Below are 8745 nucleotides of genomic sequence, written 5' to 3'. Positions count from 1 at the left end.
GATCGGTACACTTAATGATATTAGTGATTAGGTAATGCATTCAGCAAGTACTTTTACTTTTAATACTTAAGTATTTTTAAAAACCAGTACTTTTTCACTTTTACTTAAGTAAAATGTTAATGTGGTACTTTGACTTTTACTTGAGTACATTTTTGTCTGTACTTTTACTTAAGTACATTTTTTGAGTACTTTCTCCACCACTGCAGAGAAGACAGCCAGCAAACATTCCCATTCTAATTAACAGACTGATTGGCACTACAACGGCCTTCTTTGCTCTATATGATCAAAGAAGGCCTAGGCTGAATGCTATAGTGCAGGAGCTGGGAACAATAGCTGATGAACTCAAAAAGCTGCATAATGACACTGACATTAAAAGCCTGATTGGAGGAGCAGGTGGAGCACTTGGTGTAGGACTGGGAGTGGCTGTAGTTGGAGGATTATTGTTTGGAGAAGGTGAAAAAACTGAAAAACTAGTTTTAGGAATTGCAGCTACAATTGCATCAAATGTCCTAACTGCAGCTGGATTGAAAACTGCTTATGATGCAGATTCAGTGATGTTGGTTAAAGAGAGAGAAAAGATGGAACCTGTAAACGAACTGTGACAAGAATTCAAGAATCTCACTGAACAACAAAAAAATGCCCTGATGGAGATAAAGAAGGTGCTGGATGAGATAGATGAGACATCAGCTGTGTTGAGCACCACAGCTGGATCTCAGGCAGATAAAACTCTCTGAGAAATAGACAGGTTTGTCGAGCTTCTGCAGCAGATGGATGAACTGACTGAACATGACCGAGCTAAACTCCTCTATACACAGCTAGTCAGACAAACTGAGAAAACTTGTGAGGAGCTCAACAACATGAGGAATGATCTCAGAGACTTTGAACAATGACTGGACATTGGCATCAACACTGGACCAAGAAACACCTGAAGACAGGTGGTCCTATGGATTCATTGAAACAAAATGAAAGGGAGGATGAAATGATCCATGCTGTGTCAGTCTCCTCCACACAGGGGGGAGCAACAGGCTGCTGTGAGAAGTTACAATTAAGGATAATCTGGTTCAAACTATTCTCTTTGACCTGCAAAGAAACTTTCTGGAATGTTTTCATGGGGAAAAATAAGTTGCCAGCAAAGAAAGGCCCGTCATCCTTTACTGGCGATAATGAAACATCACACTTAATGTTTAAGAATAATTCTAAAACATTTTGCTTTTAGTAAATAAACTCTTATTCTGAAACATCCACGAGCTGATATTGAATCCAAGATGCTTTTCAGGCTGAATATTTTCTTGGAATGTGTGTAAAGAAACTGGAAAAAAAAAAAACATAGTTTGGTTCAGTCTAATTTCATAATCTGATTAAGCCACATTGGATTAATGGATTCTGTTTGCATGCTGCTTACTGTCATTGTTCTAGTCCAGCCTGTCATAATTCATTCTTACTTTCACTTTTAACAGTGTAAATGGGTTTTTGCTTTGGATTATGTTTCAATGTTGAATAAAATAATAATAAAAAAAAGGAACACTTTTTAAAGAATGTTTTTAGTGAAATGGAGCGGAATGTGACAAAGTTTGGTGCTTCTAGTTATGATGATTAAACACTTCTGTAATAATACTCATTCTGAGCATCACAGTCTGGATCAGTTTTGTCAATGTTCGCATTCAGCGTATGTATACATCTCTACTTTGCATTCATAACCTGACAATTGTAGCAAAGCACAAAGGAGTACAATTGCTCCAGGCTCACCTCTGCCTGCAGTAGGAGGTCAGAGGTCAGGCCATAGCAATATAAATTTGTGTCAATCTTCTTATTATAGTGTAAATAGCGGAGTAAATTTACCCTGTTGAGGAAAGAAATAAGATAAGATGCAAGCAGACAAGCACAGTGCACTATTTTGAAAATTGTATAATGTTCACTTTTAATCTAAAATTCCAATCAAAGTAATTGTTAAAGTAACTGTGACAGAGCAGCAGGATTTGTACTGATATCAGTTTACACACAGGCTCCATTTAGTCATTAGCAGTGATCAGCTAACTTCTGAGGGGAATTAGTTGCACTCATAGAAAGGGGGCTGAATAATTTTGCACACCACATGTTTTGTTTATTTATTTGTAAAAACTGCTGAATCACATATAATATTCTTCCTACTTCACAATTGTATACCACTTTGTGTTGGTCTTCCACATTAAATTCCAATGAAATGTTTGTGGTTGTACGGACAAATTATTGAAAATTTCAAGGGAAATTAATACTTTTGCAACCCATTGTCTATATAGTCAAGGTGACTGCACAGCTGATCCACTAATACTTGGCAAATCGAGACCACCATTATATTTCTAATAAACATCTAAGACATATTGTGGACATCAAAAAATGTTGTATTTTGCACCAAATGTAGCACAAACAATTTCAATTTTATTTTGATGTATTTATGTACTTTAAAGTAATACATTTGCTGGTAAGTCATGCCCTTATTTTTTTGCCTTTATCCTATATGCAATGATATTAAGTGAGTTGTCAAGGTGACCATCATCTAATTGTTTAAAGGACCTACATGAACTAGGCAATGAAAGGCAAAAGTCCAATTAAATTTAAAATGATTTTAAATTTAATTTACATTTCATTTGAATCAGAAACAAGAAGTTTGTTTCTCAATCAAAATAAGACCTGTCTCAAAAGGTAATATACTTTAATAATGAATAAAATGCCATTTTTGTCAGAAATGTTTTAAGTAAGGCTTGTTTACAATTATTTATGCACTTTTCAATAATCAACTTAAATCTTATAATTGGTATTATACCAACTTATACTGAGTTCAGCCTGAACACAATTTTGAGCATCATGGGCATCTGGTTTACATGCAAAGTCTATGTGGAAGCATGTCCAGGGCACGTTAAGAGTGCTTCTAGCGCAGTTGAAAAATGTTCAGCATTATAATTGGTGAACAGCATTCAGCAATTTTCCACAAATATTTTCTTCAGGTCTTTAGACTTGGAAGGCTTCCTTGCCATAACCCTAATCTTTTGCTGTCTCATCAGATTCAAATCTGATTGAATCTGTGACCAATCCCGAGCTTGGTCACTCCAAACGTTAATACTACCTCCAATCAGAAGAAACATGTTGAACCCTCACAGGGGTGTGAATAATTCAAGCCTGGGTGTAACCCCAACCCTGTAAATTGAAAACAATAGAATGAAAGTCATTGTTTCAGCCATAACAGGTAAACCATGTTTAATTGTCTTTATGACTGAGGAGAGAGGACTGCTGTTAGAGACATGCCATTAACCTGACAAACATTCTTAGGCAAAATCACATGACAAAGTGAAAGGGATGACAGAAGGCTGACTTTGTGACTGTCTTCATATGGCTCTGAAGGTTCAGGTCAGAGTCCGTCACTATAGCCAAATTTTGAGATCTCAGTTTCTAGCTGCCATAAACAGCTAGATCACTATTCTCGTGTTTTAACCTATGTTGAGTTTCACTCACCTTAATAATATGGTTCTGAGTAGGAATGACAAAATCTTGAATACACTGTAAAGCAGGGGTCACTAACCTTTTTGAGACTGAGAGCTACTTCACGGGTACAGAGTAACAGGAAGGGCTTCTTGTTAGATACAGACATACATTTTCTTGGCTCAGCCTTTATAACAATAATACATTTACGTATATATGATTACATATATAACATTGATATGATGCTGCCTGTTCATAGGGACTACTCACAATCAGTAATGATTTACTATAGCAGAGATGATTAATTCCTATTATGTGTTCAGAAGTTCTTAGTACACAGAGTTTTAAGTTTGATTCCCTTTTGGAGCTTTTCTGTATGATTCTAAATTGCCCACAAGTGTGACTGAGGATTGTTGCAGCAGCACCTGCAGCTGTGCCTATTGTACCTACGTTGAATTTTTCTTTTAAATAAAAATGTTACTGGTCAGTTTGTTTGTTTTAGTTTATTTGGCAGCTTGGTGCTTCATCTGCAAGCTAAAAAAGAATTAGCAGTGCTGCTGCTTTTCGCTTCTTAGCATCAGGTAAAACTCTGGGAACCCCAGAACATTACGCGGTGTCTCTTTAAATGACTTAAACCTTGGCACGCCTTGATATCAATAACCTGCCCATAACTACATGGGACTCAGTATAGTTAGAAACATGATGAGAACATTAAGAGCATATATTTATTAAATTAGTTCCATTATAATCAGATCAATGGAAGATGGAAAATACAAGCTAAATAGAACATTTTAGACACAAAGACCATCAGATCACCCCTCTAGCTTGTGGTTAGAGGCTGTAGGTAATAGGAGAAAAGAAATCATGCTGGATTGTGACGGACTTCAGAATCATGTGTTTCCACTTTGGACATGCCTGTAAACCTCTTCATTATTCACCGGGGCAGAGTTGCAGGAGCTTCCAGCGTTTGCAGCGAATGCCTTCATGTGTGTCTAATTACATGTTTAACACGAGGTGAAGTCATTAACACACGGGCACCGCGTCAGATGTGGAGCCAGGCGGCCATGGGTGAAAATGGAGAGAAGAGCACACAGACGGTAACGTGAACTACTCCTACGTCTGACTTGTACTTATCAGCACATTTCTTTTATTACAAGATGAAGTTTACATGTTTATATTCGTCAGAGTGAAGAGAAACTTTCTCTAATGCATTCAGGGTCTCAAAATCCAATTTGAAAATCCTTTCAAATATTTATCCTCTACTTATAAAATATTCATATTAATGACATGATATAACATGGTGTAACAAGCTGCAAACTGAATCAATTATTCAAAGAAACCAAAAGTTTTGGTTTGTGTTAATACCTAAGTAAATGGCTCCACCTGGTGGCAAAGAGGTAGAACTGTAGTCATCTAGTGGTGACAGAAAAATATCTACAAATAAGGCAAATAAGGCTATTATATAACATTAATGTTATATAATAGTAACTGAAATTTTATGGCTAAAGAAGTAGAAAGAAATACTTAAAAATATTTGTCAGAAGAATATAATGCATGTGAGGATGAATTTAATTTGGATTTATCCAAATTCAAGGTGATTTTACTACACATGTTGAACACATGGAGAAAAGTTTCTGCAGCTCCACCATCTGATTCATAACTCAGCTGAACATTATGAAATAGATTTCTGACTGAAACTGGGTTGAAGAGTATATCTACACTGTTTGTGTTTGTTCATGTTTATATGGAATATAACTGTTAGAGTTGCTTTTGAAACCTAATCATGAAACATTAATCAATAATCTGCAAAATGTAATGCTGACTGTGTGTTCTATGACTTTGTATTTTTGTGTCTTTATGATGTAAAGCACTTTGAAATGTCTTGTTGCTGAAAGTGCTGTATAAATAAAGATTTGATTGAGTGATATAAAGTCATGAGAAAAGCCGAGCTAAGTCTTTGTGAAGTTGTGGTGTCTCACCTGAGCTTTTGTCTCCAATATTTTTGCCCTTAATTTTCTTTTAAGTTGGAGAAAATTCTAAAGAAGAAGTAATTTTAAATTCTACGGTTACTTAAAAGTGTTTATGTTCATCAATCAAGCAGTCACAATGTTTTTTACTGCATACATTATATTTAAAGATCATGCTATGCCCAGATAACTGTTTACAGCAATATACTCTCTCAGATACAGGAAAATATTCTCCTGTATCTGTAGCATCTCTGGTATATCTCACATTAAAACACTGTTTTACAAACCTACCATTTTCAGCTCCGTTCAGATTTTAAATATTTCTTTCATTGCCACTTGCTGTTTCATATTTATGTGATATAACATCCATTGTACCTGGTTCAAGTCCAGGTACAAGCCTTCATAAAATCCTCACAAAATCCTTAAAGTTTTGAATATTCTCTACATTTAATGGGAGCTATTCCTTTAGCACATACACCAAAAAAAAAAGTTAAAATCCTTCTATTACTCCTTCTTTTTTTTATTTTTACAGTGGGGAAAATAAGTAGATACACCACGAATATTTCAAGTTTTCCCTCTTAGAAAAAACAGAGGTGTAATTTTTATCAGAGGTACTCTTTAACCCTTGACAAATCAGCTATTTATCTCAATATAAAAATACCCATATGCAGTTGTGTGTGTGATGATATGACATCACCAGGCGCTCAGCAGTCGACAGGATTTTTGTCCTAAATGCAGCAGCTGTTCAGTATCAAAAAGAACTGAAGCTGCGTTCAAGTTCCTCAGTTTAAAATGAAAAACTTTTCAAATACAAAATTTTGATAAATTATTAAAATGACATATAAATCTCATTTGACTGCACGTGTTCACAGCACTCCAATGTGAACCAGAGCGACGTTAAAGGTGAGTTAATCCTTATTGCTGTTATGAGTTGTTTCATATTCTTCATAAAAAGTACTTATCAACTTTTTCCCGTTTTGTCATCTTACAAACACAAAATTCTACTAACTTTGGAAAGTAAAGCAGCCCCGGCTCATCAGCATGGACAGCATCCATGAATGTCATTCTTTACGTCTTGCCACATGTTCCAGGTAGGATTTATGTCTGGACTTTGACGAGGCCATTTTATCATAAGGATATGATCAAAACCCTTCCATTCCTATAACATGATACTGCCAACACCATGTTCAGGGTGATCACAGTTCCACCAAACATGCTGCTTTGCATGCAATCTTAAAACCATCCTGTCCATAAACTCCTTAACATAACACTGCCTTAACATTTGTTGTTTTAACTCACAGAAATCCTACAAAACTTCCATCATTTTGGCTCTTTGATTGCAGTTACAACCTCTAAGTATGCTGCATAAAAACAGCTTTTGTTCCAGACAAATCCAATCATCACCTGGCCTCCTGTGGGCCGCCGCCTTGTTTGCAGAGTTTATGACCATAATCTATCCTGCAGCTCAGCTATCTGACATGCGCTTGCTTCTGAGGCGATAAAGCAAAGAGACCTCAAACATGAGTAATGGCCCCTAAAAGAGGGGATCATGGTGGGTTTGATGAACCGATCTACTGATCAGCCTGATGATCTTGGGAATTTGATCCCTTTTGTTTGTGCTGATTGATCAGAGATGATCCTGGAATCAACTTAACAGGGGGAGGGAATAAACACGTCATTCTGATATGTCCCTGTTCAAATAGTAACGGGGGGGGATGTGGGAGAAGGAGCGACCATGTTGACCAGGGCTTGGGTTTTGTGGAAAAGTGAGCATTAACAGGTGGCTTTTGAAAACGCGCCTCATGTGCGTCACTGCTCCGCTGTTCGTTTGCTCTCTTGCGACTGGCCTGATGCTGATAACAGGAAACTGGCCGGAGAAACACATGAAGAGGAGGAACGGCAACAAAACATCACAACGCGACAAGTTTATGCATCACGTTAAAGTAGTAACACCTACTCTGTGCTGATGTTGCAAATATCTTTTGTAATTTGTTCTAATGTGGACTGAAAGTCTGCAAAACATGTACAGTCTTTAAATCTGATAAGAGTTCTACAGTTTGTAAAATCAAGTATATATACTGATTAGTTACTGAATGAGACAGATATCAGTAATTTAAAGTGTTGGTTTGCAACAAAATGTGTTGATTCCTAAGAATTTTGTGGAAGATTTCTTATTATTCTCGCCCTATTGTTCTCTATGCTACCTTAAACTTTGGCAAAGTTTTAATATAGGCAAAGGCTGTACAACATCTGTCATATCAAAAGTTCATGAAATGAAATTTTCTGATTCATACTCGATTCAATAAAGAGAAACATCAAAAATAGAAACTGGTTTGTAAATCATAAAATGTTACCAGAACAGTAATAAACTTATGAAATGTATTCTAACAGATACATAAATGTTTCACTGACAACAGCAGCTATGATGTGACCTTCATTACCAAAAAAAGCTTCTGAGTTATGAAGCTCAGCTTGCTAGCTAATTTTGCCGTTAGCGTTAGCTCTTTTGCTAGCTAGCTGAAGCTAGACACAGGCTTTCATTCTTTTTCACAGAATCTTCCTCAGCCACATGTTGACATATTCATTCATAAAAACATTCACAACATATACAAACATCTAACACATAACTGAACAGCTTTAATTAAATCCTAAACTAAATGTTTACGTAGGATTTGCTAGCTAACGTTGCTAGAAATCCAACTTTCTTAATCACTGCATTTCAAAACCAAATTGTTTGAGTTTAATATTCAATATTCTCCAAAAATCATTTTGACAGAGTACAAATTCAATTAACAAGACTCCAAACTACATAAAAAATAAAGGAAATTAGTTATTATTGAGCAATATGTTTAAAGCTAATGCGTCTGATTTAAACAATTTTGATTATCTGAAATTATATTGACCTAACCCAGCCCAAAAACTCCATAGGAAATATGTTTATGACTGAACATTATTGTACAAACTAATAGGCTTGATTATAGTTCTTTATTATTATTATTATTATTATTATTATTATTATTATTATTATTATTATTATTATTATTATTATTATTATTGCATGTGTGTTTGCAGTGTGAAAACCAAAAAAACAAGCCTTCACACTACAAATGAAGGAAAATAATTTTGATTATTTATGTTGAATTGCTTCCAGAATCAATTTTTATAGTGTACAAACTGCACATTGCAGACAAATTAGGAATATTTTTGTTTTTAGTTGCAAATACTCAAATAAATAAGCACAAAATAAGTCTGAATAATTCTAATGGCTTATATTTAATTCCCTTCAAAATTAAGTTTCATAGCTTAGGAATTGGTTGAAAAGGTC

This window comes from Poecilia reticulata, linkage group LG19 (assembly GCF_000633615.1).
Source record: "Poecilia reticulata strain Guanapo linkage group LG19, Guppy_female_1.0+MT, whole genome shotgun sequence".
Lineage (NCBI taxonomy): Eukaryota > Metazoa > Chordata > Actinopteri > Cyprinodontiformes > Poeciliidae > Poecilia > Poecilia reticulata.
Note: the sequence above shows the minus strand (reverse complement) of the source record.